At 43.3% G+C, this 11,051-nt stretch overlaps 1 pseudogene; it reads right to left on the reverse strand.

The window, feature by feature from the left end:
• Nucleotides 1-309: 309 nt before the first annotated feature.
• On the reverse strand, nucleotides 310-7,446 carry LOC100718479 (DCN1-like protein 4; annotated as a pseudogene).
• Nucleotides 7,447-11,051: the final 3,605 nt, after the last annotated feature.

Here is an 11,051-nt window from a genome sequence, read left to right on the forward strand (position 1 = left end):
ATAAAACTTCTGATTTGAAAACTTCTATTCCCTAAAACAGAGAATTGAAAAGTGGGTCTCAAAACACAAGGCAAGGGCTGGGAATTTAGCTCCATGGGGTAAGCGCCTGCCTGGGAAGTATGAGGTCTTGAGTTTGATTCCAGTTACAAACAAACAAACAAACAAACACCCAAAACAAGACAGAAGGGTGTAGAAATGGGTGCAAAACAAAAACAAAAGAAGGCACCCTATTTTATTAGCCATAGCCCACAAATAAGTGCTTGATGCATTGTTCAGTACTGTGGAAAGTAGGTAATTTTAATGCCAATTTTAATGGTCTGTAGAATCATTTAATAGTGATCTCAAACAATCCAAAAAATTTCTGAGATTTTCTTTTGAATCGTGTTGTAAAGAAGTCATTCCCATTAAAAACTATTCTAGGGTTAAATGACCCATGTTTTCTGCATTCAGTTTCCAAGCTAGGACAAGCACATCTACATCCTCAAGTTCTACACCAGCATCTTCACAGCATGTCTCCATTACTTCAGGACCTACAACATCCTCAGCACCTGCGTATTCATAGAACAAGCACAGGCTTCCTTAAGAAGGCCTCTTCTTCAGTCTTCATTCTAGCTGAATCAATATTTTCTACATGCTATCATGTCTACTCTTGTTGGCCGATGAGTCCTCCCCAGAGGCAGGTCGTCTGTTTTTCCTTTGGGTATCACTTTACTAAAGCAGCCTGAAGACGTGCAAAACTGTAGGCTTCTTGTTTGGTGATCCTCTTGGCCAATGTTCTTGGTTACATTTAGTTTATGAAGGGTGTGGTAGATCTTATGAACATTTGCAGTGCTGAGAGATGAGAGTTCAGCTCAAATTTGACAGTTTGAGCATCCTATTGCATTTCTGGGCAGCTCACTGGCAGCAGATTGTGAGATCCCTGTCTCCCCCCAAGAACTCACTGCTCCTCTGCTGGGAGCTGAGGAGCCCCCACCACACACTTGGGCCTTCCCATCTCTAATGAAGGGAAAACTCTTGAAGACACTGAGGTAGACAGAGACTTTATGAACAAAACTCTGGTGGCACAGGAACTATCACAAGGAAACAACAACTGGTATCTCTCCCTCCTGAAGAGCTTTTGCACAGCAAGAGAAACCACCAACAGAGTGAAGAGACAACCCACAGCATGGGAGAAAATGTTTGTCAGCTGTTCCTCAGACCAAGGATTGAGAACATATAAAGAACTCAAAAATTCGGTCCTCCCAGATTTAAAGGCCCAACCCAAAAATGGGCATTAGAGATGAGCACACACTTCTCAGATGAAGAAATATGAACAGCAAATAAATACATGAAAAAGTGTTCCACATCACTGGTCACATGCAAATTACATGCAAATTAAAACAACCCTGAGGAGTCACCTGTGTCCTAGACCCTGTGTCGCCCACACACGTGTTCTGTGACAGAGTGCAGGGAGGAAGAGCTGAGCTAGCTCGTAACCCCTGCAGGAGGCTTAATGGGCGCCGCAGGGACATCAGTTTTCAATAGCCTCATGCTCACTCAGGACACAAAGCGTGCTACATGGGTCACCCAGGCCGACCCTCACCCAAAGGAGAAGGCTATAAGTGAGTGAACCAGGAGGTAACACCTTCGGTGTCTCCCTGCTGGCCAGATATCACAGCAGGGAGCTGGATAATGCAGGTATTTTCATTTTGCATCAGATGGAACTCCTGTCCTTTGCCAGGCAAGCGCTGTGCTGCTGAGCTGTATCCTTGGCCCTCGCCCAGTCTTTTACCTTGGTGCAGAAATACACAAAGCATCATCAACCAAAAATCACACAGAGCAACATGAATGATATTCCTCAAAAGGATTAGATTCAGGACAAGCTTGCTTCTGACGAGGAGGAAGAAGTATCTTCTAATTTAGAAAAGGCTTCCCAGTGTATTCTTAACACTGAAAGCAAGAGTTAATCGGCTTTTTTACCCTCTATTACTGTGTTTTTCCTTCAAAAATAATTTTACTTCTTCTCTTTTCAGCTGTCTACTAGGCTTCCTTCTCCCCTCTGAAATCTCTGTCCCAAGTTTCTTACTACATCCATCTTTTCTGTGGCTGGGCCAAAAGATGTGCCACCAGGTTGATTTACTTATTTTTCCTGACAGTTTTCAAAACACAGGCTCATCTAAAGAACGCCTTATTCTCCAAGTGAGCATCAGATTTGTCACCACATTCTGCAAAAAAGTCAATGAAATGCACCAAAAGGTGGGATGGGCAATTTATTCCATTATTGGATGAAAAATTAATGCAAAAGATATGTATTTCCCCTAAGTTTTATATCAGTTATAGTTTTTAATATAAACTTCATTTTGCATGAAAGAATGTCATTTATGCTCTTTACATCTCAATTATTCTGAAACAGCTAAGGCAATGAAATTGGAACCTACAAGTGAGTGGACATTTTTCCTAGGAGTATAGGATTCTGATTGTGGGAGTTTCAGTCTTTGTGAAGCAGATCTGTTAAGGGGAAAGACAGCATGGATAGAAACAAACTTAAAAGTAGGATGTTTAAGAAACTTCCAGACAAAATTGATAGAAACCAGTGTTCTGAGTACTTAATATGTACTCTTCAAATGATTAATATACAAACTTATGCAACAAACTTTTGTTGTGACCTTGTCTGAACAAATTAGATTTTAATGAAAAAGTTTGTATTAATAGTTCATGCGGGAGAAAAGATTTACCATCACTGAAGCTTTCAAGAGGATTAGACTTAAAAGTGGTGCAGCCTTTTATGTAAAATTCTAGCCTTTAAGTTTGTAAATAATTCTCTCAAGTTGTTTTGTATTTTAATTTTCTAAAAGACAATTTTATTTTTCAATATGAAGCCATAATAAAGTCACCTGTGTATTAAAGGGAAAAAGTGAGTCTTTCCTTAAAGACTCGTGTGATCAAACGCTTATTGATAACTTCATTGTTCTCACAGGCAAGTGTAAGGTAGCAAAAAAAGGTTTTACTGCATATTATATGTATCAAAGATACAACATACTCATAATATTTGTCAGTGTACATTATTTTTATTGAGACCATAATGAAGACAAAATTACAGCAATCATGTGTCCTTTACATGTAATCATTAAACCAAAGTTTAAACAACTACAAAATAGAAACCACACAAACCCACACAAAAATCACTGAGATTCCACCTCACCCCAGAAAAAATGGCTAGTGTCAAGATATCAACCCACAGACCATGCTGGAGGGGCTGTGGGAAAAAGGAGCCCTTCCCCGCTGTTGGTGGGAATGCAGGCTGGTGCAACCATTGTGGAAATCGGTGTGGAGATTCCTCAAAAACTAGGACTAAAAGTCCCATTTGACTCAGCTATTCCCTTTTTGGGTATCTTCCCAGAAGAATTAAAAAATCATACCACAGTGATATATGTGCATCCATGTTTATAGCAGAACAGTTTATAATAGCCAAATCTTGGAAACAATTTAAATTCCCATCAACAGAGGAATGGATTTTAAAAAGGGGTATTTTTATATGATGGAGTACTACTCAGCCACACAGAAGGATAAACTGGAGACTTTTATGGGTAAATGGATGCAACTTGAGAACATACTCACTAGTGAAATAAGACACAAATGTGCAAACATCATATTGCTTCATTCGTGTGAGAAGAAAGAAAAAGACACATGTAATTGTTTGTACGTATATGTATGCATATATAAAAATAGTTCAAAAAGTTATACTACTGATTTCTCTGAGTTCACTGAGGAGGAAGATTTGTGCTGGTATTGTTTGCACAATTGAAGGCAGATGTCTTGTGCTCTGGGTGAATGATTTGGGAATGTCAATGCACAGTGTGTAAATCATTGTTGCTCCGATATAATTTTAATTCTGTTGTAGTTTTTATTATTTTCTATTTATCCTTTAAAAACAAGAGAGAGAAACCTATGTGCCCCTCGTAACAGTCAGAGGACTTCCATGAATGTAAATGTGAAAGAAGAGAAACCTGTCCTGTTGCACAATCATTGAACTGTGCATGTGGGACCCAGGCACCATCTCCTCCCCAAGGGCTGCGGGGGAGGGTGGGGTCCTGAACCCTGGAGGGAATCAGGGAGGGTCTGGGTGGGGCCGGAAAGGGGTGGGGCTGCGGGTGGGTGTGGTCTGAGGGGCCAGGACCTGATCTAACAGGGGGTTTCTGCTCAGAGGAAGGTGCCCAGCCAGTACTAACTCCCTGCAATTCCAAGTGCAGGGGTAAAGAGAGGCAGTGGCCTGTAGGACTCACTTTTTTTCCTGTCCTAATCCACTCCCCTTCTCAAAATCCTCCTAGGACGTCTCTTTGAAATTCCCAGGCTTTCACAGAGCACTTTGGAAACTACTGTGCTAGTCTAAAATGCCTACCTTCTGTAGATGAGGACACTGAGTCCCCGAGAGCCCAGAGAAGGTGCTGGTCTGCTGAATGTCACACAGCTTGTTAACCACAGTCAAGGCCTGATTTCCAGATCTTTATTCTAAGCCTTGGATTCTCTCCACCATGTCAGTAGATTTGAACATGCGCCCCGTGGAGGTGCACCAGGGACTCCACTAGCCACAAGAGAGAGGGGTAGCTGGTAATCAAACAGCCAAGGCAATGGGCTTTACTTATTCTCACCATCTGATTTTCTTTGAAGTAGAGGCAATTAAAAATAGTGTGTGACTACAGCTGGGCATGATGGTACCAGCCTGTAACCCCAGAGCTCGGGAGGCCAAGGCAGAAGAATTACAAATTCAAGAGCAGTCTAGCCTACATAGTGAGTTCAAAGCTAGCCTCAACTATGTAGCAAGGCTCTGTCTCAGAAAATCAAAGATAAATAATAGTGCTCAGCTCTCATTATTGAAAATTCTCCTCTGGAAAAACATTGTCAGTGGGAAGAAGCAATATAACCACAATAACCTGGGTGTGGTAGTACACACCTATAATCCCATCACTCTGGGAGGCTGAGGTAGGATGAGTGCAAATTCTGGCCCAGCCTAGGGAATTTAGCAAGGCCCTATCTCAAGAAATAGAATTGGAATCCAGGTGTGGTGGCACTTGCCTGTAATGCCAGCCCTCAGGAGGCTGAGGCAGGAGTATCACCTGGACTTGGAGGTCAGCCTGGGGTACAGTTCAAGATCAGCCTGCACTATATAGCCAGACCCTGTCCAAACAACCTCAACAACAACAACAGAGACTTAGGGATGTAGCTCAATGTGCAGGCCCTGGGTTCAAACTGCAGTACCACAGAAACAAAACCAAACCACAAGAATCTCAGATCATTGAAGACGTTAATCCAGGAGGATTGCAAGTTCAACACCAGCCCTTTCTACACAGTGAGACCCTCTGTCCCTGTGCCCCCCCCCCAGTTGTAATGCCTATTATGAAAAGAAAGGTATTCATTCCAGGATTGTTATAAGGGCTTTACATAAACTGATTCAGAGTATCCTAATAACAGGATTAGGTTCTTTATTTCTCACTTTCCTGAGACTCACTGTTCTTCCCTGACTTGCCTGAGTGGTACAATGGTGGGGAAGACAGGATTTAATTCCGGGACACTGAGTGTAGAGTCCTTGCTTTAATTACGTCACTCTCCACTGTCCTGCTTCAAGACACAGCCGTGTTCGTGAGTTAGCTCAGAGGTGTAAGAGCCAACCTGACAATCACAAGGTTGTGAGTGTGATCCCCAGTACAATATTACTGAGTTTTTGTTGAATCATTGAACACAACTGTTTGCAGTCTCACTGTTTGAATGTCCACTTTGTATACTTTAATCCTGTAACTTGAACAACTATTTCTAAGTTGACAATATGTAATCTATTATCTAGTGATTTCTTACCTTTTTTTGTAATTCTGTATTACTTTACCCTTATACTGTTTTGTTTTTTTTCCTTTAAATAAAAAAAATATATAATATAATAAAATAAAGACACAGCACTGCCACTAGATGATTCCATGGTGTTTCACACATCCACAGAGCTGTACAACAATCAACAGGACTTAGTTGGTGAACAAGTGCATTTCCCCAAAAGAAATCGTAAACCCTTCACCATTTACTCCCCATTCCTCCTTCTCCTTGCCCGAGTCCCTGGTAACCACTGACCTGCTATCTGGCTATAGGTTTGCCATTCTGGACATTATCTATCAATTGGATTGTATAATCCATCCGTCCACCAGCCTTCTCCAACCTGAGTGATGTAACCATAAATCAAAACTTTCCTGTTATAGCACACATATATATTATTGCACAATTAAAATGAATAAAAAACTCATCACAGCAAGCCCTAGGCTGAGAAAAGTGAGGTAATCACCTCGGAATCAACATTTAAAGAGAAATGTGAATTCGATAAACAAAATACATGGCTGGGCTTTGGTGGCACACAGATATACTCCCACAGTTTGTCAGCCTGAGGCAAGATTGCTATGAATTCAAGGCAACCTGAGTTAAAAACCAGCCCAGGGACTGGCAATATAGCTCAGTGGCATAGATGCTTGCCTGACAAGTGCAAGTTCATTAGGTTCATTCCTGGTCCCAAAAAACAAAAATCCCTGTCTTTTTTTTTTTTTTGAATAAAGGACCAGCCCAAACTACATAGTAAAACCTTGTCTCAGAAAATAAAAAAAGTAGGCACATAATATTTCAATGCATTTGAAAGGGTTTTGGCCCAGATAGGACACTGTAACCAGGAAAGCCTCAACCAAAAGCAGAAAGCCCCTATCTCCCCTGCCCCTAGAAAGTTACATGTGATGCCATCTTCCCACCCCTGGAAATTTACATATGGTGCCAAACCTAGGACCAATGGGCTACCTGTACATCCCTAATGCCTGCCTTAGTTTCCACCCCAAACCGAGGCTATTTACATGCCCCCATGCCACGTGTCCGCCAGAGAGATCACCAGACACCGCCGGAGAGATCACCAGATGCCAGAATAAAGGCCACTTTTTATTTTATACTTCTCATCTTTTGGAAATATTTTTCATCTTTTAGAAATAATCCTAGCATTTGGTGCTGTGACTCGGATCGGCAGGCAATTAACTCCCAAAAGACCCCTTTACAATGCCTAATTTCCAATTTACGTACTCTAAAAATTAAAAGTACCATAAAAACTAAACAATTAACTTTTTGCTGCCAGGAGGTCTGGCCAACCTACCCGCTTATCGGCAAGCGTTGGCCCAAGGAAGGAACATTTGACCCCTACATTCTCAGAAACTTGTATGATTTCTGTCAGGCCGGCGACAAGTTATTAGAACTCCCTTATATTCAGGCCTTTCTTATTCTGAGAACACGCCCATCTCTCATTAAGTCTTGTGCTCCCGCTCAGATACTTTTAGCTAAGTCTACTGCGCTGCAAACTTTTCCATCCTGCCCTCCGGTGTTTTCCTGGCTGCCGCCTTCTTACCCCCAAACTTGTTCCCTGCCATTACCTCCCACCAGACCGCCCTCCTCTCCCCCCATACCTGATTCTCTCAGCACTCTTGGTCCCAATGTGTCGCAGTTACCTCCCGTTGTGCAATTGTCTCCCTCTCTGCCTTCCAGGACCTATAACTCTCCCAGCAGCTCTAATCCCTCTGTGTCACAGTTATCTCCCACTGTGTGATCCTCTTCCCCTCTGTCTCCTGGGACCCATAACTCTCCCAGCAGCTCTGATCCCTCTGTTAGTGCTTCCTCGCAGTCTCTGACTTCTTCTCCTGAGAATTCTCTATCCCCTACAGCATTCTCACCACCCACCCACCATACTAGGTCTCAGTCACTATGTCCTTCCAGCAGGCCACATGATTGTTCCAGCTTGCGCTGGAAACAGTCGCCATGTTGCAACCCTCTGCCACGTGGCATGGCGCCGCCATGTTCAGGAGGGTCACATGGTGACAGGGCGCCGCCATGTTCCCAGGACCCTCACTGCCAACGGGCGCCCCCTTGTGGCTCCTCTTGTGAATTGCAACAGCCGCCCTGTTGCAGTGCACATGATGCTTCATTGTGCTGCCGACAGCAGTCCTCTCGCTACAAGGCACACAGTGAGACGCCATCTGCCTGTGTTTCCCAGGGTGACCAGCTGCAGCTCTGTAGCTGATCTACAGATGATTGCTCACATGCGTCTACCGGACGGATGGCTGCCCAAAGGCCCTCTGCTCCAGAATCTTCTCCTCAGGCTCTGCTACCACTTCAGGAGCAAGCTGGCCCTGAGGGACTTGTTAACATCCATGTGCCTTTTTCCCTTTCTGATCTATCTCAGATTACCCATAAATTAGGTAGCCTCTCTGTTAACCCACAGAATTATATCAGGCAATTTAAATTTATTACTAATTGTTAGGATTTACATTTTAAGGATGTTTATGGGATTCCAAATACCACTCTCAGCTCACAAGAACAGAATCAGCTGTGGCAAGCAGCTCAAAAAGAAGCTGATCACAGACATAAGGTAAACACCACTGATAATGACCCTGGGCCTATAGCTGTGCCAGAGCAGGACAAGCATACTAATTATAACAAACTTTTAAAACAGGTCCAGGAGGCTAATCAAAACCCAGCTGTGTTCCTAAATTGGCTTTCTAATACTTGTGCCCCACGAGCAGTTCCAGCTTTGTGCGCTGTGTCGGGCCGCCTCCCAGCCGCTCCCCCATGTGCCGTCCCAGCCCCTCCCTCCCCCATGCGCCGTCATCGCTGCCACCTTACGCGTTTCTGGGGGCAGTCCCAGCCCGCCCCTGCACAATACGTCCTGGCGCTTGCCCCACCCCCATGCTGGGTGTGCTCTGCCAGTGTGCCGCAAAACAGCAGCTCAGCGGCTCCACTTGGGCATGCTTTTTTTACAGTTCGGCTCCGCTCAAGAGATGCTATTTTATTATTACAATTCTCAAACCATTTAATCAAGGTTATTGGCCACCTGATAATTTTACCAGCCTTGTTTATCAATCAAAGCCTTCACCAATCTCCTGTTTAACAACTAAGGTTATAAATTCCTTTTTGCTGGGAACCACTAGCTCTATTTCAAGATGAGGGTTTTCTTCAAAGTTTTATTTTATTTGTGTTGGTTCATACTACTGCAAATAACAACTTTAAAAAGTAAATGTGTTCAAAATTTGACAGTATTAGATCAGTTTTGATAGATTTATTCATAAGATTGCTAAACCTTTACTGCAAAATGTTTCCATTAAAGCCTTTTTAGACAGATTAAAGCCTTTTTTGTTAATTCCATGTGGCACCCTAAAAACAGTGGTATGCCATCCAGATAAAGCCTGCTCTCTAATCTAAAATGCCAATATTAAACTCCTGCATACTTACTTAATTCTACTGTAGTCCAAATCCCAAACAGAAAGGCAAAACTTGACCTTCAAACCTTAGAGAGATCTTAATATGGTTTTTCATATTTTTAACACTTGTGACACTTGGAGTTCTGAGGTAGGTAAACCTACACAAGGTGGAGCTGCCTGCCCCCCCGCCCCATGGACCACACTCAAATGCAGCAGAAGACATTGGGCAACAAAGTGCCCCATCCTGGCGTTCTTTGAGACCTTACTCCAGGGCTACTGGACTGTCCTAGCCACCAAAGCGTGGGTAAGCCATCCTAACTTCTAGCCCTCACAAGAAATGTCGACATTGCCCGATTCATTGCTGAAAAAAATTGCTGCCGAAGACTGAGGGGGTTCAGGGCAACAACAGCCCCCTTTAAGGTGTCCGTCTCAGAGTCCAAGTCACACTAAAGTCTCAGATAAGACAATTCTCTGTATTTGTGGACATAGAGGCCATATATACAGAGTTCTTCCTGAGTTTTCAGGCTGCTATAATAAGCCCTCAATCTCTATGACAGGGTATTGATGGTCAACCTATGCCATTTACAAACAGGGCCTATTTCGTGCAGGCCCCAGTCCTAAATCTTAAAATGCTTTCACTACTTTATGTTTATACAGGCTCACTTAGACACACGGAGGCCTCAACAGCTTCCACCTATTGTCGCTGGTGGACCTCTCCTCAGTGATATAAGACCACCCCCTTCCTTTCTTTTTCACCAATTTATCAGACAACCCTAGTCAAGACTGATAGATACATTTTTGTCTTCTCACTTTGTTTATACTTTTTCAGGATACATAAAAGCCTTTCCCACAACCATATAAACTGCTGATACAACCAGGATATAGTGACCCATGCCTAAATCAAAGTTGCTAGACTGCCATCCTGGTTTCACATCACTCAGGCTAAGAGGTGCCCTTCCAGCCCTAAATCTGATCATTCTGAGTGGTCATCTCATCTTCTGTTGCCCACCCATCTCCATCTCACAAAGGCCTCGCAGCCACAGTTAACAGGCTAAGTCATATTTTGTTATCCACTTTGGTTCCTAATTTCTTACGTTCTATTAATGATCATTTTAAAACAGGACTCTTGACAGTCTTTCCTAAAGACTCCCACATCATGCGTAAGATAATCTTCATAATGTTCTATATAACAGTTGCAGTTCTTTCTACCCTCAGCTGTCTGGTTAAACGTGACATCCCTGAAAGCCTAAGCCCTTACCTTCCCTATACTGGTATGGCCACCACCTTCCCTGCTCCCCCTATTTCTTCCAGTTCAACTCCTGGATCAGAGACAAGTTTTATACACCTACCATCTTAACTTTTATGCTTTCACTTGGGGGAGTAATCACCTCTCATAATATCATCTTTCCTAACCTCACACTTAATTTTCAGAATTCTGCCTTACTATGGAACATGTCTAAATCAAAGGCACCTTTCCCTCTACCTCACCTGGGTCCTTAAATGTGACAGTGCCATGTCTCCTCATAACATCTTGTCTCTTTGTTTTTCCAGTCTAACATACATGCATTCACCAGTAAAGTTGTTCTGGCCAAAACACCTGGCACCAGCGTCTACCTGGGCATCAACCTTCATCTGGTCGACTCCCCTAGGCTCCAGTACAGTGCCCCCTGCCAGCAGGAAGTAGTTAAACAGAGAAATCTTTGCCCCTTTTCATAATAATCATAAGATGGGATATGAAAGGGTTTTGGCCCAGACAGGACACTGTAGCCAGGAAAGCCTCAACCAAAAGCAGAAAGCCCCTATCTCCTCTGCCCC

This window comes from Cavia porcellus, unplaced genomic scaffold, assembly GCF_034190915.1.
Source record: "Cavia porcellus strain 051 isolate PalLab524CR breed Dunkin Hartley unplaced genomic scaffold, mCavPor4.1 scaffold_7, whole genome shotgun sequence".
NCBI classification, from domain to species: Eukaryota; Metazoa; Chordata; class Mammalia; order Rodentia; family Caviidae; genus Cavia; species Cavia porcellus.